Source organism: Anopheles funestus, chromosome 2RL, assembly GCF_943734845.2.
Source record: "Anopheles funestus chromosome 2RL, idAnoFuneDA-416_04, whole genome shotgun sequence".
Classification (NCBI taxonomy): Eukaryota; Metazoa; Arthropoda; class Insecta; order Diptera; family Culicidae; genus Anopheles; species Anopheles funestus.
Window position 1 is genome coordinate 57,495,273 of NC_064598.1, and position 23,795 is coordinate 57,519,067.

At 46.5% G+C, this 23,795-nt stretch overlaps 2 long non-coding RNA genes across 2 annotated transcripts in view; both read left to right on the forward strand.

The window, feature by feature from the left end:
- The window catches only part of LOC125762973 (uncharacterized), an 84,461-nt gene that overhangs the window by 48,450 nt on the left and 12,216 nt on the right, over nucleotides 1–23,795 (forward strand). Inside the window, exons 5-8 of the long non-coding RNA XR_007418286.1 lie at nucleotides 7,090–7,733; nucleotides 17,268–17,785; nucleotides 17,926–20,459; nucleotides 22,196–23,191. This is a non-coding gene — a long non-coding RNA (uncharacterized LOC125762973). The remainder of the gene's footprint in view (nucleotides 1–7,089; nucleotides 7,734–17,267; nucleotides 17,786–17,925; nucleotides 20,460–22,195; nucleotides 23,192–23,795) is intronic.
- Nucleotides 11,450–14,668, forward strand: LOC125762982 (uncharacterized). Its single transcript, XR_007418295.1, has 3 exons — nucleotides 11,450–11,569; nucleotides 12,578–13,599; nucleotides 13,838–14,668. It is a non-coding gene; the product is annotated as an uncharacterized LOC125762982 (long non-coding RNA).

Below are 23,795 nucleotides of genomic sequence, written 5' to 3' on the forward strand. Positions count from 1 at the left end.
AACCATTTCTTGGCCAAGCAATGGTTTGTGGTATAACTCAGTTATCATCAGAGGTATTCGGTTTCCTCTAGTCGAACCTACATAGCATCCTGTGTTCATTACCTGCCTACAAGAACCAGTAACACCTTCCGCATGTATAGGCGCGTAGCGACAACGAACAGTGCTAGTTACCTGTCGTCTGTCTGAACGCTCATGGGAAAAAATTAGCACGTGTAGCAGCTACCTCGTATTTATGTGTGTTTAAAGAAATTTTCCATTAAACCACACCTTGAGGGTAGTTGAAAAGGTCCAAACAGCGTCTAATATTTTTTATCGGAACGGCCGTATGGTAGGAAACAAACCTGACATGCAATATTTTTCCCCAAAAATTATCTAAAAGCACGAAAGAATTATTTTTTGCATCATACGTGCAGTGAAATCCATTCCCATTCAGCTTCATTTATATACGGTACACAACGTACCCCCTCAACGACTGGTCGGATGGCGCAAATGTAAGCATGACTTTCTTCTACACCAATTTCTAATCCAATGTTCTCTATCATTTCAGCAAAAGCTCCAAGGAAATTGTATGGGGAAAAAAGATTCTCTCACGCTCTCACGAGAGAGTGAATTTGAGGAAGCCCCCTGACGTTTTTATTTTCTGGAATTCATTCATTTTTTTTTTTTGCTAAAATCCGGCATAGATCCACACGCTACGAACGCTCGCGGGCGACTGAAGCGGGCGTGGCTACGCGGGGCTTTATATACCAACCCGGTTTGAGTGTGTGCGTGTGGTCGCTAAATGTCTTCCTCCGGGACTCCGCGGAGGGTTCCGAACAGACCCGTTAGGGACCATGAGAACAAAAGAAACTCGACCGCATGAACTCGCTTTTGCATGACTGGGATGTGTCTCGGCTTATGTGTCTTGGCTAATGTGTCTTGGATAATGTGTCTTGGCTAAGGTGTCTTGGCTAAGGTGTCTTGGCTAAGGTGTCTCGGCTAATGTGTCTTGGCTAATGTGTCTTGGCTAATGTGTCTTGGTTAAGGTGTCTTGGCTAAGGTGTCTTGGCTAATATGTCTTGGCTAAGGTGTCTTGGCTAAGGTGTCTTGGCTAATGTGTCTTGGCTAATGTGTCTTGGCTAAGGTGTCTTGGCTAATGTGTCTTGGCTAATGTGTCTTGGCTAATGTGTCTTGGCTAATGTGTCTCGGCTAATGTGTCTTGGCTAATGTGTCTTGGCTAATGTGTCTTGGATAAGGTGTCTTGGCTAAGGTGTCTTGTCTAATGTGTCTTGGCTAATGTGTCTTGGCTAAGGTGTCTTGGCTAAGGTGTCTTGGCTAATGTGTCTTGGCTAAGGTGTCTTGGCTAAGGTGTCTTGGCTAATGTGTCTTGGCTAATGTGTCTTGGCTAAGGTGTCTTGGCTAAGGTGTCTTGGCTAATGTGTCTTGGCTAATGTGTCTTGGCTAATGTGTCTTGGCTAATGTGTCTCGGCTAATGTGTCTTGGCTAATGTGTCTTGGCTAATGTGTCTTGGCTAAGGTGTCTCGGCAAATGTGTCTTGGCTAATGTGTCTTGGCTAAGGTGTCTTGGCTAAGGTGTCTTGGCTAAGGTGTCTTGGCTAATGTGTCTTGGCTAAGGTGTCTCGGCTAATGTGTCTTGGCTAATGTGTCTTGGCTAATGTGTCTTGGCTAAGGTGTCTTGGCAAATGTGTCTTGGCTAAGGTGTCTTGGCTAAGGTGTCTTGGCTAAGGTGTCTTGGCTAATGTGTCTTGGCTAATGTGTCTTGGCTAAGGTGTCTTGGCTAAGGTGTCTTAACTAATGTGTCTTGGCTAATGTGTCTTGGCTAAGGTGTCTTGGCTAATGTGTCTTGGCTAAGGTGTCTTGGCTAATGTGTCTTGGCTAAGGTGTCTTGGCTAATGTGTCTTGGCTAATGTGTCTTGGCTAAGATGTCTTGGCTAATGTGTCTTGGCTAATGTGTCTTGGCTAATGTGTCTTGGCTAATGTGTCTTGGCTAATGTGTCTTGGCTAAGGTGTCTTGGCTAAGGTGTCATGGCTAATGTGTCTTGGCTAATGTGTCATGGCTAATGTGTCTCGGCTAATGTGTCTTGGCTAAGGTGTCTTGGCTAAGGTGTCTTGGCTAATGTGTCTTGGCTAAGGTGTCTTGGCTAAGGTGTCTTGGCTAATGTATCTTGGCTAAGGTGTCTTGGCTAAGGTGTCTTGGCTAAGGTGTCTTGGCTAAGGTGTCTTGGCTAATGTGTCTTGGCTAAGGTGTCTTGGCTAAGGTGTCTTGGCTAAGGTGTCTTGGCTAAGGTGTGTTGGCTAAGGTGTCTTGGCTAAGGTGTCTTGGCTAAGGTGTCTTGGCTTAAGTGTGTTGGCTAAGGTGTCTTGGCTAAGGTGTCTTGGCTAAGGTGTCTTGGCTAAGGTGTCTTGGCTAATGTGTCTTGGCTAATGTGTCTTGGCTAATGTGTCTTGGCTAAGGTGTCTTGGCTAAGGTGTCTTGGCTAATGTGTCTCGGCTAATGTGTCTTGGATAATGTGTCTTGGCTAAGGTGTCTTGGCTAAGGTGTCTTGGCTAAGGTGTCTCGGCTAATGTGTCTTGGCTAATGTGTCTTGGCTAATGTGTCTTGGCTAAGGTGTCTTGGCTAAGGTGTCTTGGCTAATATGTCTTGGCTAAGGTGTCTTGGCTAAGGTGTCTTGGCTAAGGTGTCTCGGCTAATGTGTCTTGGCTAATGTGTCTTGGCTAAGGTGTCTTGGCTAATGTGTCTTGGCTAATGTGTCTTGGCTAAGGTGTCTTGGCTAATGTGTCTCGGCTAATGTGTCTTGGCTAAGGTGTCTTGGCTAATGTGTCTTGGCTAAGGTGTCTTGGCTAAGGTGTCTTGGCTAATGTGTCTTGGCTAATGTGTCTTGGCTAACATGTCTTGGCTAAGGTGTCTCGGCTAATGTGTCTTGGCTAATGTGTCTTGGCTAATGTGTCTTGGCTAATGTGTCTTGGCTAATGTGTCTTGGCTAAGGTGTCTTGGCTAATGTGTCTTGGCTAAGGTGTTTTGGCTAAGGTGTCTTGGCTAATGTGTCTTGGCTAAGGTGTCTTGGCTAATGTGTCTTGGCTAATGTGTCTTGGCTAATGTGTCTTGGCTAATGTGTCTTGGCTAAGGTGTCTTGGCTAAGGTGTCTTGGCTAAGGTGTCTTGGCTAATGTGTCTTGGCTAAGGTGTCTTGGCTAAGGTGTCTTGGCTAATGTGTCTCGGCTAATGTGTCTTGGCTAATGTGTCTTGGCTAAGGTGTCTTGGCTAATGTGTCTTGGCTAATGTGTCTTGGCTAAGGTGTCTTGGCTAATGTGTCTCGGCTAATGTGTCTTGGCTAAGGTGTCTTGGCTAATGTGTCTTGGCTAAGGTGTCTTGGCTAAGGTGTCTTGGCTAATGTGTCTTGGCTAAGGTGTCTTGGCTAACATGTCTTGGCTAAGGTGTCTCGGCTAATGTGTCTTGGCTAATGTGTCTTGGCTAATGTGTCTTGGCTAATGTGTCTTGGCTAATGTGTCTTGGCTAAGGTGTCTTGGCTAATGTGTCTTGGCTAAGGTGTCTTGGCTAAGGTGTCTTGGCTAATGTGTCTTGGCTAATGTGTCTTGGCTAAGGTGTCTTGGCTAAGGTGTCTTGGCTAAGGTGTCTTGGCTAATGTATCTTGGCTAAGGTGTCTTGGCTAAGGTGTCTTGGCTAAGGTGTCTTGGCTAATGTGTCTTGGCTAATGTGTCTTGGCTAAGGTTTCTTGACTAATGTGTCTTGGCTAATGTGTCTTGGCTAATGTGTCTTGGCTAAGGTGTCTTGGCTAAGGTGTCTTGGCTAAGGTGTCTTGGCTAAGGTGTCTTGGCTAATGTATCTTGGCTAAGGTGTCTTGGCTAAGGTGTCTTGGCTAAGGTGTCTTGGCTAAGGTGTCTTGGCTAATGTGTCTTGGCTAAGGTTTCTTGACTAATGTGTCTTGGCTAATGTGTCTTGGCTAATGTGTCTTGGCTAATGTGTCTTGGCTAAGGTGTCTTGGCTAATGTGTCTTGGCTAATGTGTCTTGGCTAATGTGTCTTGGCTAATGTGTCTTGGCTAAGGTGTCTTGGCTAAGGTGTCTTGGCTAAGGTGTCTTGGCTAAGGTGTCTTGGCTAATGTGTCTTGGCTAAGGTGTCTTGGCTAAGGTGTCTTGGCTAATGTGTCTCGGCTAATGTGTCTTGGATAATGTGTCATGGCTAATGTGTCTCGGCTAATGTGTCTTGGCTAATGTATCTTGGCTAAGGTGTCTTGGCTAATGTGTCTTGGCTAAGGTGTCTTGGCTAAGGTGTCTTGGCTAAGGTGTCTTGGCTAAGGTGTCTTGGCTAATGTGTCTTGGCTAATGTGTCTTGGCTAAGGTGTCTTGGCTAAGGTGTCTTGGCTAATGTGTCTTGGCTAATGTATCTTGGCTAAGGTGTCTTGGCTAAGGTGTCTTGGCTAAGGTGTCTTGGCTAATGTGTCTTGGCTAATGTGTCTTGGCTAAGGTTTCTTGACTAATGTGTCTTGGCTAATGTGTCTTGGCTAATGTGTCTTGGCTAATGTGTCTTGGCTAAGGTGTCTTGGCTAAGGTGTCATGGCTAATGTGTCTTGGCTAATGTGTCTTGGCTAATGTGTCTTGGCTAAGGTGTCTCGGCAAATTTTTTTTTTTTTTTTTTTTTTTTTTTTTACAAGGAGTTTAAAATCTTCGTAAGACACCCACAATGGGGGACATGGGATTTTTACCCAGTAAAAAACTCTCCTTGAACCCTGTGCACCCTCCCACGGAATCACCTCGCGGTATTACTTCTTGGGAGGGGCAGTGCTGTGGCACTCAGTCTGTCTTATGATACGCGCTAGCAACAAGCAACACTTTTGTTTGTTTTTTTTTTTAATTTTTTCACAACGCAACACAACACTGGACATCACATACACAGCACAGCACACACTCATGCGAGACCAAACCGTTGATCTTGTCGCCACTGTTTCTGCAGTTTCACCAGAATCGATCGCATCGCCGTTTCAGCTGCCTTCCACAGATCTGCACTCTGCAACATCACTTGCAGGATGTTCGACGCGTTCACTGCCGTTCCGCACTTGTCGCTCAATTGCCGGCGCTCCTCAGCGAATCTAGGACAGTAGAACAAAACGTGTTCAGCTGTCTCATCTACGTCCCCGCATGCTGGGCATCGTGGTGAAGCGGCATGTCGGAATCTATGCAGGTAGTTCCTGAAACAGCCATGACCGGAGAGAAATTGTGTGACGAAGAAGTTCACTTCGCCATGTTTCCTTCCCAGCCACGTTTCAACGTCGGGGATCAAGGAATAGGTCCATCTCCCTTTCGCCGAGTTGCTCCAAGCCACCTGCCATTTCCTCTTTGACTCCGACTTAACTGCTCCATCAGCAAGAGGTTCCCCCGAGCGTGCGTTGCGGAAGTTCTTCGCGTCTTCTTCAAGGGTGATGTAGAGCGGCATGATTCCCGCAATTACGCATACCGCATCATACGATATGGTACGATACGCACTGGTAACACGCATGACCAATCGTCTGTGTACCTTATCCACAGCTTTCCGGTTCTGCTTCGCCGACATGATGTGCGCCCACGCAGGGGCTCCGTACCTCACTACGGACGTAGCTACATTAGCGTGTAGGCGCCTAATGTTGCTGCTTGGTCCACCTATATTTGGCATGAATGTTGCCATCATATTTGCGGTCTTCATAGCCTTCCCACACACTTCTAAGAGGTGCTGCTTGAAGTTCAGCCGATCGTCGATTATGACTCCGAGATATTTTAGATATCTGGTAGACTCAATGTGGTGCGAGCCAACCAATATCGTAGCTTTCTGTACTTCCCTGTGGCTGCTGATGACTATAAACTTCGTCTTCGCGTGCTCAATTTGCAGCTTTACCCCTCTCATCCACCTATCAATCCTGTTGACTGCGTCCGTTGCCAGCATCTCGATCTCCTCAATCGTTTCGCCGGTTATTGTAAGGGCGATGTCATCTGCAAACCCGATCAATTGAGCTCCTGGTGGCAGTGCGAGAGTCAGCACCCCGTCATACATGACGTTCCACAGAGTGGGTCCTAAAACTGATCCCTGTGGGACGCCTGCCGTAATCGAGGTTGTCCGGACTCCTTCCTCCGTGTCATATTGTAGCACCCGTCCTTGAAGATAATTACTCAAGAGCCTGCACAAGTACGGGGGAACCTCCATGCGCTCCAACGCAGCAGCAATTGCCTCCCAGCTAGCACTGTTAAAGGCGTTTTTTACATCGATTGTAATCAACGCGCAGTAACGTGCACCGGACCTTTTTCTCCGCAACGCAGCATATCCCGTCTCCAGCACTGCCAACATTGCGTCGACTGTTGAGCGCTTCTTCCGAAATCCAAACTGCCGCTTAGAAAGTCCAAGCGGACCTTCCGTGTGCACTGTCAGGCGATCCAGAATAGGAATTTCCTGTACCTTAGCCAGGGAATCAGTGAGCCCCAAAGGCCTTAGAGCTGATGGGTCGCCCGGCTGCTTTCCTGGAGCGGTGTAGGTGTCTCGGCAAATGTGTCTTGGCTAATGTGTCTTGGCTAAGGTGTCTTGGCTAAGGTGTCTTGGCTAAGGTGTCTTGGCTAATGTGTCTTGGCTAAGGTGTCTCGGCTAATGTGTCTTGGCTAATGTGTCTTGGCTAATGTGTCTTGGCTAATGTGTCTTGGCTAAGGTGTCTTGGCAAATGTGTCTTGGCTAACATGTCTTGGCTAAGGTGTCTTGGCTAAGGTGTCTTGGCTAATGTGTCTTGGCTAATGTGTCTTGGCTAAGGTGTCTTGGCTAAGGTGTCTTAACTAATGTGTCTTGGCTAATGTGTCTTGGCTAAGGTGTCTTGGCTAATGTGTCTTGGCTAAGGTGTCTTGGCTAATGTGTCTTGGCTAAGGTGTCTTGGCTAAGGTGTCTTGGCTAATGTGTCTTGGCTAAGATGTCTTGGCTAATGTGTCTTGGCTAATGTGTCTTGGCTAATGTGTCTTGGCTAATGTGTCTTGGCTAAGGTGTCTTGGCTAAGGTGTCATGGCTAATGTGTCTTGGCTAATGTGTCATGGCTAATGTGTCTCGGCTAATGTGTCTTGGCTAAGGTGTCTTGGCTAAGGTGTCTTGGCTAATGTGTCTTGGCTAATGTGTCTTGGCTAAGGTGTCTTGGCTAAGGTGTCTCGGCTAATGTGTCTTGGCTAAGGTGTCTCGGCTAAGGTGTCTCGGCTAATGTGTCTTGGCTAATGTGTCTTGGCTAAGGTGTCTTGGCTAATGTGTCTTGGCTAATGTGTCTTGGCTAATGTGTCTTGGCTAAGGTGTCTTGGCTAAGGTGTCATGGCTAATGTGTCTTGGCTAATGTGTCATGGCTAATGTGTCTCGGCTAATGTGTCTTGGCTAATGTGTCTTCGCTAAGGTGTCTTGGTTAATGTGTCTTGGCTAATGTGTCTCGGCTAATGTGTCTTGGCTAATGTGTCTTGGCTAATGTGTCTTGGCTAAGGTGTCTTGGCTAAGGTGTCTCGGCTAAGGTTTCTTGGCTAATGTGTCTTGGCTAAGGTGTCTTGGCTAAGGTGTCTTGGCTAAGGTGTCTTGGCTAATGTGTCTCGGCTAAGGTGTCTCGGCTAAGGTGTCTTGGCTAATGTGTCTTGGCTAATGTGTCTTGGCTAATGTGTCTTGGCTAAGGTGTCTTGGCTAAGGTGTCATGGCTAATGTGTCTTGGCTAATGTGTCATGGCTAATGTGTCTCGGCTAATGTGTCTTGGCTAATGTGTCTTCGCTAAGGTATCTTGACTAATGTGTCTTAGCTAATGTGTCTCGGCTAATGTGTCTTGTATAATGTGTCTTGGCTAAGGTGTCTTGGCTAAGGTGTCTCGTCTAATGTGTCTTGGCTAAGGTGTCTTGGCTAAGGTGTCTTGGCTAATGTATCTTGGCTAAGGTGTCTTGGCTAAGGTGTCTTGGCTAAGGTGTCTTGGCTAAGGTGTCTTGGCTAATGTGTCTTGGCTAAGGTGTCTTGGCTAATGTGTCTTGGCTAATGTGTCTTGGCTAATGTGTCTTGGCTAATGTGTCTCGGCTAATGTGTCTTGGCTAAGGTGTCTTGGCTAAGGTGTCTTGGCTAATGTGTCTCGGCTAATGTGTCTTGGATAATGTGTCTTGGCTAAGGTGTCTTGGCTAAGGTGTCTTGGCTAAGGTGTCTCGGCTAATGTGTCTTGGCTAATGTGTCTTGGCTAAGGTGTCTTGGCTAAGGTGTCTTGGCTAAGGTGTCTTGGCTAAGGTGTCTTGGCTAAGGTGTCTTGGCTAAGGTGTCTTGGCTAAGGTGTCTTGGCTAAGGTGTCTTGGCTAATGTGTCTTGGCTAAGGTGTCTTGGCTAAGGTGTCTTGGCTAATGTGTCTCGGCTAATGTGTCTTGGATAATGTGTCTTGGCTAAGGTGTCTTGGCTAAGGTGTCTTGGCTAAGGTGTCTTGGCTAATGTGTCTTGGCTAATGTGTCTTGGCTAAGGTGTCTTGGCTAATGTGTCTTGGCTAATGTGTCTTGGCTAAGGTGTCTTGGCTAATGTGTCTTGGCTAAGGTGTCTTGGCTAAGGTGTCTTGGCTAATGTGTCTTGGCTAAGGTGTCTTGGCTAAGGTGTCTTGGCTAATGTGTCTTGGCTAATGTGTCTTGGCTAATGTGTCTTGGCTAATGTGTCTCGGCTAAGGTGTCTCGGCTAATGTGTCTTGGCTAATGTGTCTTGGCTAATGTGTCTTGGCTAAGGTGTCTTGGCTAATGTGTCTTGGCTAATGTGTCTTGGCTAAGGTGTCTTGGCTAAGGTGTCTTGGCTAATGTGTCTTGGCTAATGTGTCTTGGCTAATGTGTCATGGCTAAGGTGTCTTGGCTAATGTGTCTTGGCTAAGGTGTCTTGGCTAAAGTGTCTTGGCTAACGTGTCTTGGCTAAGGTGTCTTGGCTAAGGTGTCTTGGCTAATGTGTCTTGGCTAAGGTGTCTTGGCTAATGTGTCTTGGCTAATGTGTCTTGGCTAAGGTGTCGTGGCTAAGGTGTCTTGGCTAATGTGTCTTGGCTAATGTGTCTTGGCTAAGGTGTCTTGGCTAATGTGTCTTGGCTAATTTATCTTGGCTAATGTGTCTTGGCTAAGGTGTCTTGGCTAATGTGTCTTGGCTAATGTGTCTTGGCTAATGTGTCTTGGCTAAGGTGTCTTGGCTAAGGTGTCTTGGCTAAGGTGTCTTGGCTAATGTATCTTGGCTAAGGTGTCTTGGCTAAGGTGTCTTGGCTAATGTGTCTTGGCTAAGGTGTCTTGGCTAAGGTGTCTTGGCTAATGTGTCTTGGCTAATGTGTCTTGGCTAATGTGTCTTGGCTAAGGTGTCTTGGCTAAGGTGTCTTGGCTAATGTGTCTTGGCTAATGTGTCTTGGCTAATGTGTCTTGGCTAAGGTGTCTTGGCTAATGTGTCTCGGCTAATGTGTCTTGTATAATGTGTCTTGGCTAAGGTGTCTTGGCTAAGGTGTCTTGGCTAAGGTGTCTCGGCTAATGTGTCTTGGCTAATGTGTCTTGGCTAATGTGTCTTGGCTAAGGTGTCTTGGCTAAGGTGTCTTGGCTAATGTGTCTCGGCTAATGTGTCTTGGATAATGTGTCTTGGCTAATGTGTCTCGGCTAATGTGTCTTGGCTAATGTGTCTTGGCTAATGTGTCTTGGCTAATGTGTCTTGGCTAAGGTGTCTCGGCAAATGTGTCTTGGCTAATGTGTCTTGGCTAAGGTGTCTTGGCTAAGGTGTCTTGGCTAAGGTGTCTTGGCTAATGTGTCTTGGCTAATGTGTCTTGGCTAAGGTGTCTTGGCTAATGTGTCTCGGCTAATGTGTCTTGGATAATGTGTCTTGGCTAAGGTGTCTTGGCTAAGGTGTCTTGGCTAAGGTGTCTCGGCTAATGTGTCTTGGCTAATGTGTCTTGGCTAATGTGTCTTGGCTAAGGTGTCTTGGCTAAGGTGTGTTGGCTAAGGTGTCTTGGCTAATGTGTCTCGGCTAAGGTGTCTCGGCTAAGGTGTCTTGGCTAAGGTGTCTTGGCTAAGGTGTCTTGGCTAATGTGTCTTGGCTAAGGTGTCTTGGCTAAGGTGTCTTGGCTAATGTGTCTCGGCTAATGTGTCTTGGATAATGTGTCTTGGCTAATGTGTCTTGGCTAATGTGTCTTGGCTAAGGTGTCTTGGCTAAGGTGTCTTGGCTAATGTGTCTTGGCTAAGGTGTCTTGGCTAATGTGTCTTGGCTAATGTGTCTTGGCTAAGGTGTCTTGGCTAATGTGTCTCGGCTAATGTGTCTTGGATAATGTATCTTGGCTAAGGTGTCTTGGCTAATGTGTCTTGGCTAATGTGTCTTGGCTAAGGTGTCTTGGCTAAGGTGTCTTGGCTAAGGTGTGTTGGCTAAGGTGTCTTGGCTAAGGTGTCTTGGCTAAGGTGTCTCGGCTAAGGTTTCTTGGCTAATGTGTCTTGGCTAAGGTGTCTTGGCTAAGGTGTCTTGGCTAAGGTGTGTTGGCTAAGGTGTGTTGGCTTATGTGTCTTGGCTAAGGTGTCTTGGCTAAGGTGTCTTGGCTAAGGTGTCTTGGCTAAGGTGTGTTGGCTAAGGTGTCTTGGCTAAGGTGTCTTGGCTAAGGTGTCTTGGCTTAAGTGTGTTGGCTAAGGTGTCTTGGCTAAGGTGTCTTGGCTAAGGTGTCTTGGCTAAGGTGTCTCGGCTAATGTGTCTTGGCTAATGTGTCTTGGCTAAGGTGTCTTGGCTAAGGTGTCTTGGCTAAGGTGTCTTGGCTAATGTGTCTTGGCTAAGGTGTCTTGGCTAAGGTGTCTTGGCTAAGGTGTCTTGGCTAAGGTGTGTTGGCTAAGGTGTCTTGGCTAAGGTGTCTTGGCTAAGGTGTCTTGGCTAATGTGTCTCGGCTGATGTGTCTTGGATAATGTGTCTTGGCTAAGGTGTCTTGGCTAAGGTGTCTTGGCTAAGGTGTCTCGGCTAATGTGTCTTGGCTTATATGTCTTGGCTAATGTGTCTTGGCTAAGGTGTCTTGGCTAAGGTGTCTTGGCTAATGTGTCTCGGCTAATGTGTCTTGGCTAATGTGTCTTGGCTAATGTGTCTTGGCTAATGTGTCTTGGATAAGGTGTCTTGGCTAAGGTGTCTCGTCTAATGTGTCTTGGCTAATGTGTCTTGGCTAAGGTGTCTTGGCTAAGGTGTCTTGGCTAAGGTGTCTTGGCTAATGTGTCTTGGCTAAGGTGTCTTGGCTAAGGTGTCATGGCTAATGTGTCTTGGCTAAGGTGTCTTGGCTAAGGTGTCTTGGCTAAGGTGTCTTGGCTAATGTGTCTTGGCTAAGGTGTCTTGGCTAAGGTGTCTTGGCTAAGGTGTCTCGGCTAATGTGTCTTGGCTAATGTGTCTTGGCTAATGTGTCTTGGCTAATGTGTTTTGGCTAATGTGTCTTGGCTAAGGTGTCTTGGCTAATGTGTCTCGGCTAATGTGTCTTGGCAAAGGTGTGTTGGCTAATGTGTCTTGGCTAACGTGTCTTGGCTAAGGTGTCTTGGCTAAGGTGTCTTGGCTAAGGTGTCTTGGCTAATGTGTCTTGGCTAAGGTGTCTTGGCTAAGGTGTCTTGGCTAAGGTGTCTCGGCTAATGTGTCTTGGCTAATGTGTCTTGGCTAAGGTGTCTTGGCTAATGTGTCTTGGCTAATGTGTCTTGGCTAAGGTGTCTTGGCTAATGTGTCTCGGCTAATGTGTCTTGGCTAAGGTGTCTTGGCTAATGTGTCTTGGCTAAGGTGTCTTGGCTAATGTGTCTTGGCTAATGTGTCTTGGCTAAGGTGTCTTGGCTAATGTGTCTTGGCTAAGGTGTCTTGGCTAATGTGTCTTGGCTAATGTGTCTTGGCTAATGTGTCTTGGCTAAGGTGTCTTGGCTAAGGTGTCTTGGCTAAGGTGTCTCGGCTAATGTGTCTTGGCTAATGTGTCTTGGCTAAGGTGTCTTGGCTAAGGTGTCTTGGCTAATGTGTCTTGGCTAATGTGTCTTGGCTAAGGTGTCTTGGCTAATGTGTCTCGGCTAATGTGTCTTGGCTAAGGTGTCTTGGCTAATGTGTCTTGGCTAAGGTGTCTTGGCTAAGGTGTCTTGGCTAAGGTGTCTTGGCTAATGTGTCTTGGCTAAGGTGTCTTGGCTAATGTGTCTTGGCTAAGGTGTCTTGGCTAATGTGTCTTGGCTAAGGTGTCTTGGCTAATGTGTCTTGGCTAATGTGTCTTGGCTAAGGTGTCTTGGCTAATGTGTCTTGGCTAATGTGTCTTGGCTAATGTGTCTTGGCTAATGTGTCTTGGCTAAGGTGTCTTGGCTAAGGTGTCATGGCTAATGTGTCTTGGCTAATGTGTCATGGTTAATGTGTCATGGCTAATGTGTCTCGGCTAATGTGTCTTATCTAATGTGTCTTGGCTAAGGTGTCTTGGCTAATGTGTCTTGGCTAAGGTGTCTTGGCTAATGTGTCTTGGCTAATGTGTCTTGGCTAAGGTGTCTTGGCTAAGGTGTCTTGGCTTAGGTATCTCGGCTTATGTGTCTTGGCTAATGTGTCTTGGCTAAGGTGTCTTGGCTAAGGTGTCTTGGCTAATGTGTCTTGGCTAAGGTGTCTTGGCTAAGGTGTCTCGGCTAATGTGTCTTGGCTAATGTGTCTTGGCTAATGTGTCTTGGCTAATGTGTCTTGGCTAAGGTGTCTTGGCTAAGGTGTCTCGGCTTATGTGTCTTGGCTAAGGTGTCTTGGCTAAGGTGTCTTGGCTAAGGTGTCTTGGCTAATGTGTCTTGGCTAATGTGTCTTGGCTAATGTGTCTTGGCTAATGTGTCTTGGCTAAGGTGTCTTGGCTAAGGTGTCTTGGCTAATGTGTCTTGGCTAATGTGTCATGGCTAATGTGTCTCGGCTAATGTGTCTTGGCTAATGTGTCTTGGCTAATGTTTCTTTGCTAAGGTGTCTTGGCTAAGGTGTCTTGGCTAAGGTGTCTTGGCTAATATGTCTTGGCTAAGGTGTCTTGGCTAAGGTGTCTTGGCTAAGGTGTCTCGGCTAATGTGTCTTGGCTAATGTGTCTTGGCTAAGGTGTCTTGGCTAAGGTGTCTTGGCTAATGTGTCTTGGCTAAGGTGTCTTGGCTAACATGTCTTGGCTAAGGTGTCTCGGCTAATGTGTCTTGGCTAATGTGTCTTGGCTAATGTGTCTTGGCTAATGTGTCTTGGCTAAGGTGTCTTGGCTAATGTGTCTTGGCTAAGGTGTCTTGGCTAAGGTGTCTTGGCTAATGTGTCTTGGCTAAGGTGTCTTGGCTAATGTGTCTTGGCTAAGGTGTCTTGGCTAATGTGTCTTGGCTAATGTGTCTTGGCTAAGGTGTCTTGGCTAAGGTGTCTTGGCTAAGGTGTCTCGGCTTATGTGTCTTGGCTAATGTGTCTTGGCTAAGGTGTCTTGGCTAATGTGTCTTGGCTAATGTGTCTTGGCTAAGGTGTCTTGGCTAATGTGTCTCGGCTAATGTGTCTTGGCTAAGGTGTCTTGGCTAATGTGTCTTGGCTAAGGTGTCTTGGCTAAGGTGTCTTGGCTAATGTGTCTTGGCTAAGGTGTCTTGGCTAATGTGTCTTGGCTAATGTGTCTTGGCTAACATGTCTTGGCTAAGGTGTCTTGGCTAATGTGTCTTGGCTAATGTGTCTTGGCTAATGTGTCTTGGCTAAGGTGTCTTGGCTAAGGTGTCTTGGCTAATGTGTCTTGGCTAATGTGTCTTGGCTAATGTGTCTTGGCTAAGGTGTCTTGGCTAAGGTGTCTTGGCTAAGTTGTCTTGGCTAATGTGTCTTGGCTAATGTGTCTTGGCTAATGTGTCTTGGCTAAGGTGTCTTGGCTAAGGTGTCTTGGCTAAGGTGTCTCGGCTAATGTGTCTTGGCTAATGTGTCTTGGCTAATGTGTCTTGGCTAATGTGTCTTGGCTAATGTGTCTTGGCTAAGGTGTCTTGGCTAATGTGTCTCGGCTAATGTGTCTTGGCTTAGGTGTCTTGGCTAATGTGTCTTGGCTAAGGTGTCTTGGCTAAGGTGTCTTGGCTAATGTGTCTCGGCTAATGTGTCTTGGCTAAGGTGTCTTGGCTAATGTGTCTTGGCTAAGGTGTCTTGGCTAATGTGTCTTGGCTAAGGTGTCTTGGCTAATGTGTCTTGGCTAATGTGTCTTGGCTAAGGTGTCTTGGCTAAGGTGTCTTGGCTAATGTGTCTTGGCTAATGTGTCTTGGCTAATGTGTCTTGGCTAAGGTGTCTTGGCTAAGGTGTCATGGCTAATGTGTCTTGGCTAATGTGTCTTGGCTAAGGTGTCTTGGCTAATGTGTCTTGGCTAATGTGTCTTGGCTAATGTGTCTTGGCTAAGGTGTCTTGGCTAAGGTGTCTTGGCTAAGTTGTCTTGGCTAATGTGTCTTGGCTAATGTGTCTTGGCTAATGTGTCTTGGCTAAGGTGTCTTGGCTAAGGTGTCTTGGCTAAGGTGTCTCGGCTAATGTGTCTTGGCTAATGTGTCTTGGCTAATGTGTCTTGGCTAATGTGTCTTGGCTAATGTGTCTTGGCTAAGGTGTCTTGGCTAATGTGTCTCGGCTAATGTGTCTTGGCTAATGTGTCTTGGCTAATGTGTCTTGGCTAATGTGTCTTGGCTAAGGTGTCTTGGCTAATGTGTCTTGGCTAAGGTTTCCTCGCTAAGGTGTCTTGGCTAATGTGTCTTGGCTAAGGTGTCTTGGCTAAGGTGTCTTGGCTAATGTGTCTTGGCTAATGTGTCTTGGCTAATGTGTCTTGGCTAAGGTGTCTTGGCTAAGGTGTCTTGGCTAATGTGTCTTGGCTAAGGTGTCTTGGCTAATGTGTCTTGGCTAAGGTGTCTTCGCTAAGGTGTCTTGGCTAATGTGTCTTGGCTAAGGTGTCTTGGCTAAGGTGTCTTGGCTAAGGTGTCTTGGCTAAGGTGTCTTGGCTAATGTGTCTTGGCTAAGGTGTCTTGGCTAATGTGTCTTGGCTAATGTGTCTTGGCTAAGGTGTCTTGGCTAATGTGTCTTGGCTAAGGTGTCTTGGCTAAGGTGTCTTGGCTAATGTGTCTCGACTAATGTGTCTTGGCTAATGTGTCTTGGCTAATGTGTCTTGGCTAAGGTGTCTTGGCTAATGTGTCTTGGCTAAGGTGGCTTGGCTAATATGTCTTGGCTAATGTGTCTTGGCTAAGGTGTCTTGGCTAAGGTGTCTTGGCTAATGTGTCTTGGCTAAGGTGTCTTGGCTAAGGTGTCTTGGCTAATGTGTCTCGACTAATGTGTCTTGGCTAATGTGTCTTGGCTAATGTGTCTTGGCTAAGGTGTCTTGGCTAATGTGTCTTGGCTAAGGTGTCTTGGCTAATATGTCTTGGCTAATGTGTCTTGGCTAAGGTGTCTTGGCTAATGTGTCTTGGCTAATGTGTCTTGGCTAAGGTGTCTTCGCTAATGTGTCTTGGCTAAGGTGTCTTGGCTTAGGTGTCTTGGCTAATGTGTCTTGGCTAAGGTGTCTTGGCTAAGGTGTCTTGGCTAAGGTGTCTTGGCTAATGTGTCTTGGCTAATGTGTCTTGGCTTAAGTGTCTTGGCTAAGGTGTCTTGGCTAAGGTGTCTCGGCTAAGGTGTCTTGGTTAATGTGTCTTGGCTAATGTGTCTTGGCTAATGTGTCTTGGCTAAGGTGTCTTGGCTAATGTGTCTTGGCTAATGTGTCTTGGCTAATGTGTCTTGGCTAATGTGTCTTGGCTAATGTGTCTTGGTTAAGGTGTCTTGGCTAATGTGTCTCGGCTAATGTGTCTTGGCTAAGGTGTCTTGGCTAAGGTGTCTTGGCTAAGGTGTCTTGGCTAATGTGTCTTGGCTAAGGTGTCTTGGCTAAGGTGTCTTGGCTAAGGTGTCTTGGCTAAGGTGTCTTGGCTAATGTGTCTTGGCTAATGTGTCTTGGCTAAGGTGTCTTGGCTAAGGTGTCTTGGCTAAGGTGTCTTGGCTAATGTGTCTTGGCTAAGGTGTCTTGGCTAATGTGTCTTGGCTAAGGTGTCTTCGCTAAGGTGTCTTGGCTAATGTGTCTTGGCTAAGGTGTCTTGGCTAAGGTGTCTTGGCTAAGGTGTCTTGGCTAAGGTGTCTTGGCTAATGTGTCTTGGCTAATGTGTCTCGGCTAATGTGTCTTGGCTAAGGTGTCTTGGCTAAGGTGTCTTGGCTAATGTGTCTTGGCTAAGGTGTCTTGGCTAATGTGTCTTGGCTAAGGTGTCTTCGCTAAGGTGTCTTGGCTAATGTGTCTTGGCTAAGGTGTCTTGGCTAATGTGTCTTGGCTAATGTGTCTTGGCTAATGTGTCTTGGCTAATGTGTCTTGGCTAAAGTGTCTTGGCTAAGGTGTCTTGGCTAAGGTGTCTTGGCTAAGGTGTTTTGGCTAATGTGTCTTGGCTAAGGTGTCTTGGCTAAGGTGTCTCGGCTAATGTGTCTTGGCTAATGTGTCTTGGCTAAGGTGTCTTGGCTAAGGTGTCTTGGCTAAGGTGTCTTGGCTAATGTGTCTTGGCTAATGTGTCTTGGCTAATGTGTCTTGGCTAAGGTGTCTTGGCTAATGTGTCTTGACTAATGTGTCTTGGCTAATGTGTCTTGGCTAATGTGTCTTGGCTAAAGTGTCTTGGTTAAGGTGTCTTGGCTAATGTGTCTCGGCTAATGTGTCTTGGCTAAGGTGTCTTGGCTAATGTGTCTTGGCTAATGTGTCTTGGCTAAGGTGTCTTGGCTAATGTGTCTTGGCTAATGTGTCTTGGCTAAAGTGTCTTGGCTAATGTGTCTTGGCTAATGTGTCTTGGCTAAGGTGTCTTGGCTAAGGTGTCTTGGCTAATGTGTCTTGGCTAAGGTGTCTTGGCTAAAGTGTCTTGGCTAATGTGTCTTGGCTAATGTGTCTTGGCTAAGGTGTCTTGGCTAAGGTGTCTTGGCTAATGTGTCTTGGCTAAGGTGTCTTGGCTAATGTGTCTTGGCTAAGGTTTCTTCGCTAAGGTGTCTTGGCTAATGTGTCTTGGCTAAGGTGTCTTGGCTAAGGTGTCTTGGCTAAGGTGTCTTGGCTAATGTGTCTTGGCTAATGTGTCTTGGCTAATGTGTCTTGGCTAAGGTGTCTTGGCTAAGGTGTCTTGGCTAATGTGTCTTGGCTAAGGTGTCTTGGCTAATGTGTCTTGGCTAATGTGTCTTGGCTAAGGTGTCTTCGCTAAGGTGTCTTGGCTAATGTGTCTTGGCTAAGGTGTCTTGGCTAATGTGTCTTGGCTAATGTGTCTTGGCTAATGTGTCTTGGCTAAGGTGTCTTGGCTAATGTGTCTTGGCTAAGGTGTCTTGGCTAATGTGTCTTGGCTTAGGTGTCTTGGCTAATGTGTCTTGGCTAAGGTGTCTTGGCTAAGGTGTCTTGGCTAAGGTGTCTTGGCTAATGTGTCTTGGCTAATGTGTCTTGGCTAAAGTTTCTTGGCTAAGGTGTCTTGGCTAAGGTGTCTCGGCTAAGGTGTCTTGGCTAAGGTGTCTTGGCTAATGTGTCTTGGCTAAGGTGTCTTGGCTAAGGTGTCTTGGCTAATGTGTCTTGGCTAATGTGTCTTGGCTAAGGTGTCTTGGCTTATATGTCTTGGCTAATGTGTCTTGGCTAATGTGTCTTGGCTAATGTGTCTTGGCTAATGTGTCTTGGCTAAAGTGTCTTGGCTAAGGTGTCTTGGCTAATGTGTCTTGGCTAAGGTGTCTTGGCTAAAGTGTCTTGGCTAAGGTGTCTTGGCTAATGTGTCTTGGCTAATGTGTCTTGGCTAATGTGTCTTGGCTAAGGTGTCTTGGCTTATATGTCTTGGCTAATGTGTCTTGGCTAAGGTGTCTTGGCTAAGGTGTCTTGGCTAAAGTGTCTTGACTAAGGTGTCTTGGCTAAGGTGTCTTGGCTAAGGTGTCTTGGCTAATGTGTCTTGGCTAAGGTGTCTTGGCTAATGTGTCTTGGCTAATGTGTCTTGGCTAAGGTGTCTTGGCTTATATGTCTTGGCTAATGTGTCTTGGCTAAGGTGTCTTGGCTAATGTGTCTTGGCTAATGTGTCTTGGCTAATGTGTCTTGGCTAAGGTGTCTTGGCTAATGTGTCTTGGCTAATGTGTCTTGGCTAATGTGTCTTGGCTAAGGTGTCTTGGCTAATATGTCTTGGCTAATGTGTCTTGGCTAAGGTGTCTTGGCTAAGGTGTCTTGGCTTATGTGTCTTGGCTAATGTGTCTTGGCTAAAGTGTCTTGACTAAGGTGTCTTGGCTAAGGTGTCTTGGCTAAGGTGTCTTGGCTAATGTGTCTTGGCTAAGGTGTCTTGGCTAAGGTGTCTTGGCTAATGTGTCTTGGCTAATGTGTCTTGGCTAATGTGTCTTGGCTAATGTGTCTTGGCTAAGGTGTCTTCGCTAATGTGTCTTGGCTAAGGTGTCTTGGCTAATGTGTCTTGGCTTAGGTGTCTTGGCTAATGTGTCTTGGCTAAGGTGTCTTGGCTAAGGTGTCTTGGCTAAGGTGTCTTGGCTAATGTGTCTTGGCTAATGTGTCTTGGCTAAAGTGTCTTGGCTAAGGTGTCTTGGCTAAGGTGTCTCGGCTAAGGTGTCTTGGCTAATGTGTCTTGGCTAAGGTGTCTTGGCTAAGGTGTCTCGGCTAATGTGTCTTGGCTAATGTGTCTTGGCTAAGGTGTCTTGGCTAAGGTGTCTTGGCTAATGTGTCTTGGCTAATGTGTCTTGGCTAATGTGTCTTGGCTAAGGTGTCTTGGCTAATGTGTCTTGGCTAATGTGTCTTGGCTAATGTGTCTTGGCTAATGTGTCTTGGCTAATGTGTCTTGGTTAAGGTGTCTTGGCTAATGTGTCTCGGCTAATGTGTCTTGGCTAAGGTGTCTTGGCTAAGGTGTCTTGGCTAAGGTGTCTTGGCTAAGGTGTCTTGGCTAATGTGTCTTGGCTAAGGTGTCTTGGCTAAGGTGTCTCTGCTAATGTGTCTTGGCTAATGTGTCTTGGCTAAGGTGTCTTGGCTAAGGTGTCTTGGCTAAGGTGTCTTGGCTAATGTGTCTTGGCTAATGTGTCTTGGCTAATGTGTCTTGGCTAATGTGTCTTGGCTAAGGTGTCTTGGCTAATGTGTCTTGGCTAAGGTGTCTTGGCTAAGGTGTCTTGGCTAATGTGTCTCGACTAATGTGTCTTGGCTTATGTGTCTTGGCTAATGTGTCTTGGCTAAGGTGTCTTGGCTAATGTGTCTTGGCTAAGGTGTCTTGGCTAATATGTCTTGGCTAATGTGTCTTGGCTAAGGTGTCTTGGCTAATGTGTCTTGGCTAATGTGTCTTGGCTAAGGTGTCTTGGCTAAGGTGTCTTGGCTAAGGTGTCTTGGCTAAGGTGTCTTGGCTAAGGTGTCTTGGCTAATGTGTCTTGGCTAAGGTGTCTTGGCTAATGTGTCTTGGCTAAGGTGTCTTCGCTAAGGTGTCTTGGCTAATGTGTCTTGGCTAAGGTGTCTTGGCTAAGGTGTCTTGGCTAAGGTGTCTTGGCTAAGGTGTCTTGGCTAAGGAGTCTTGGCTAAGGTGTCTTGGCTAATGTGTCTTGGCTAATGTGTCTTGGCTAAGGTGTCTTGGCTAAGGTGTCTTGGCTAAGGTGTCTTGGCTAATGTGTCTTGGCTAAGGTGTCTTGACTAATGTGTCTTGGCTAAGGTGTCTTCGCTAAGGTGTCTTGGCTAATGTGTCTTGGCTAATGTGTCTTGGCTAAGGTGTCTTGGCTAAGGTGTCTTGGCTAAGGTGTCTTGGCTAATGTGTCTTGGCTAATGTGTCTTGGCTAATGTGTCTTGGCTAAGGTGTCTTCGCTAATGTGTCTTGGCTAATGTGTCTTGGCTAATGTGTCTTGGCTTAGGTGTCTTGACTAATGTGTCTTGGCTAAGGTGTCTTGGCTAAGGTGTCTTGGCTAAGGTGTCTTGGCTAATGTGTCTTGGCTAATGTGTCTTGGCTAATGTGTCTTGGCTAAGGTGTCTTGGCTAAGGTGTCTTGGCTAAGGTGTCTTGGCTAATGTGTCTTGGCTAAGGTGTCTTGGCTAAGGTGTCTCGGCTAATGTGTCTTGGCTAATGTGTCTTGGCTAAGGTGTCTTGGCTAAGGTGTCTTGGCTAATGTGTCTTGGCTAATGTGTCTTGGCTAATGTGTCTTGGCTAAGGTGTCTTGGCTAATGTGTCTTGGCTAATGTGTCTTGGCTAATGTGTCTTGGCTAATGTGTCTTGGCTAATGTGTCTTGGTTAAGGTGTCTTGGCTAATGTGTCTCGGCTAATGTGTCTTGGCTAAGGTGTCTTGGCTAATGTGTCTTGGCTAATGTGTCTTGGCTAATGTGTCTTGGCTAAGGTGTCTTGGCTAATGTGTCTTGGCTAATGTGTCGTGGCTAAAGTGTCTTGGCTAATGTGTCTTGGCTAATGTGTCTTGGCTAATGTGTCTTGGTTAATGTGTCTTGGCTAAGGTGTCTTGGCTAATGTGTCTTGGCCAATGTGTCTTGGCCAATGTGTCTTGGCTAATGTGTCTTGGCTAAGGTGTCTTGGCTAATATGTCTTGGCTAATGTGTCTTGGCTAAGGTGTCTTGGCTAAGGTGTCTTGGCTAATGTGTCTTGGCTAATGTGTCTTGGCTAAAGTGTCTTGGCTAAGGTGTCTTGGCTAAGGTGTCTTGGCTAAGGTGTCTTGGCTAATGTGTCTTGGCTAAGGTGTCTTGGCTAATGTGTCTTGGCTAATGTGTCTTGGCTAATGTGTCTTGGCTAATGTGTCTTGGCTAAGGTGTCTTCGCTTATGTGTCTTGGCTAAGGTGTCTTGGCTAATGTGTCTTGGCTAAGGTGTCTTGGCTAAGGTGTCTTGGCTAATGTGTCTTGGCTAATGTGTCTTGGCTAAGGTGTCTTGGCTAAGGTGTCTCGGCTAATGTGTCTTGGCTAATGTGTCTTGGCTAATGTGTCTTGGCTAATGTGTCTTGGCTAAGGTGTCTTGGCTAAGGTGTCTTGGCTAATGTGTCTTGGCTAATGTGTCTTGGCTAATGTGTCTTGGCTAAGGTGTCTTGGCTAATGTGTCTTGGCTAATGTGTCTTGGCTAAGGTGTCTTGGCTAATATGTCTTGGCTAATGTGTCTTGGCTAAGGTGTCTTGGCTAAGGTGTCTTGGCTTATGTGTCTTGGCTAATGTGTCTTGGCTAAAGTGTCTTGACTAAGGTGTCTTGGCTAAGGTGTCTTGGCTAAGGTGTCTTGGCTAATGTGTCTTGGCTAAGGTGTCTTGGCTAAGGTGTCTTGGCTAATGTGTCTTGGCTAATGTGTCTTGGCTAAGGTGTCTTGGCTTATATGTCTTGGCTAATGTGTCTTGGCTAAGGTGTCTTGGCTAATGTGTCTTGGCTAATGTGTCTTGGCTAAAGTGTCTTGGCTAAGGTGTCTTGGCTAATGTGTTTTGGCTAAGGTGTCTTGGCTAATGTGTCTTGGCTAATATGTCTTGGCTAAGGTGTCTTGGCTAAGGTGTCATGGCTAATGTGTCTTGGCTAATGTGTCTTGGCTAATGTGTCATGGCTAATGTGTCTTGGCTAAGGTGTCTTGGCTAATGTGTCTTGGCTAAGGTGTCTTGGCTAAGGTGTCTTGGCTAATGTGTCTTGGCTAATGTGTCTTGGCTAAGGTGTCTTGGCTAAGGTGTCTTGGCTAAGGTGTCTCAGCTAATGTGTCTTGGCTAATGTGTCTTGGCTAAGGTGTCTTGGCTAATGTGTCTTGGCTAATGTGTCTTGGCTAAGGTGTCTTGGCTAATGTGTCTTGGCTAATGTGTCTTGGCTAATATGTCTTGGCTAATGTGTCTTGGCTAAGGTGTCTTGGCTAAGGTGTCTTGGCTAATGTGTCTTGGCTAATGTGTCTTGGCTAAAGTGTCTTGGCTAAGGTGTCTTGGCTAAGGTGTCTTGGCTAAGGTGTCTTGGCTAATGTTTCTTGGCTAAGGTGTCTTGGCTAATGTGTCTTGGCTAAGGTGTCTTGGCTAAGATGTCTTGGTTAATGTGTCTTGGCTAAAGTGTCTTGGCTAAGGTGTCTTTACTAATGTGTCTTGGCTAAGGTGTCTTGGCTAAGGTGTCTTGGCTAATGTGTCTTGGTTAAGGTGTCTTGGCTAAGGTGTCTTGGCTAAGGTGTCTTGGCTAAGGTGTCTTGGCTTATGTGTCTTGGCTAATGTGTCTTGGTTAAGGTGTCTTGGCTAAGGTGTCTTGGCTAATGTGTCTCGACTAATGTGTCTTGGCTAATGTGTCTTGGCTAATGTGTCTTGGCTAAGGTGTCTTGGCTAATGTGTCTTGGCTAAGGTGTCTTGGCTAATATGTCTTGGCTAATGTGTCTTGGCTAAGGTGTCTTGGCTAAGGTGTCTTGGCTAATGTGTCTTGGCTAATGTGTCTAATGGTTAAGGTGTCTTGGCTAAGGTGTCTTGGCTAAGGTGTCTTGGCTAAGGTGTCTTGGCTAATGTGTCTTGGCTAATGTGTCTTGGCTAAGGTGTCTTGGCTAAGGTGTCTTGGCTAAGGTGTCTTGGCTAATGTGTCTTGGCTAAGGTGTCTTGGCTAAGGTGTCTTGGCTAATGTGTCTTGGCTAATGTGTCTTGGCTAATGTGTCTTGGCTAATGTGTCTTGGCTAATGTGTCTTGGCTAAGGTGTCTTGGCTAATGTGTCTTGGTTAAGGTGTCTTGGCTAAGGTGTCTTGGCTAAGGTGTCTTGGCTAATGTGTCTTGGCTAATGTGTCTTGGCTAATGTGTCTTGGCTTAGGTGTCTTGGCTAATGTGTCTTGGCTAAGGTGTCTTGGCTAAGGTGTCTTGGCTAAGGTGTCTTGGCTAATGTGTCTTGGCTAAGGTGTCTTGGCTAAGGTGTCTCGGCTAATGTGTCTTGGCTAATGTGTCTTGGCTAAGGTGTCTTGGCTAAGGTGTCTTGGCTAAGGTGTCTTGGCTAGTGTGTCTTGGCTAATGTGTCTTGGCTAATGTGTCTTGGCTAAGGTGTCTTGGCTAATGTGTCTTGGCTAAGGTGTCTTGGCTAAGATGTCTTGGCTAATGTGTCTCGACTAATGTGTCTTGGCTAATGTGTCTTGGCTAAGGTGTCTTGGCTAAGGTGTCTTGGCTAAGGTGTCTCGGCTAATGTGTCTTGGCTAATGTGTCTTGGCTAAGGTGTCTTGGCTAAGGTGTCTTGGCTAAGGTGTCTTGGCTAATGTGTCTTGGCTAATGTGTCTTGGCTAATGTGTCTTGGCTAATGTGTCTTGGCTAAGGTGTCTTGGCTAAGGTGTCTCGGCTTATGTGTCTTGGCTAAGGTGTCTTGGCTAATGTGTCTTGGCTAAGGTGTCTTGGCTAAGGTGTCTTGGCTAAGGTGTCTTGGCTAATGTGTCTTGGCTAATGTGTCTCGGCTAATGTGTCTTGGCTAATGTGTCTTGGCTAAGGTGTCTTGGCTATGGTGTCTTGGCTAAGGTGTCTTGGCTAATGTGCCTTGGCTAATCTGCTTGGCTAATGTGTCTTGGCTAAGGTGTCTTGGCTAATGTGTCTTGGCTAAGGTGTCTTGGCTAAGGTGTCTTGGCTAATGTGTCTCGGCTAATGTGTATTGGCTAAGGTGTCTTGGCCAAGCTGTCTTGGCTTAGGTGTCTTGGTTAAGGTGTCTCGGCTAATGTGTCTTGGCTAATGTGTCTTGGCTAAGGTGTCTTGGCTAAGGTGTCTTGGCTAAGGTGTCTTGGCTAATGTATCTTGGCTAATGTGTCTTGGCTAAGGTGTCTTGGCTAAGGTGTCTTGGCTAATGTGTCTTGGCTAAGGTGTCTTGGCTAAGGTGTCTTGGCTAATGTGTCTTAGCTAAGGTGTCTTGGCTAAGGTGTCTTGGCTAATGTGTCTTGGCTAAGGTGTCTTGGCTAATGTG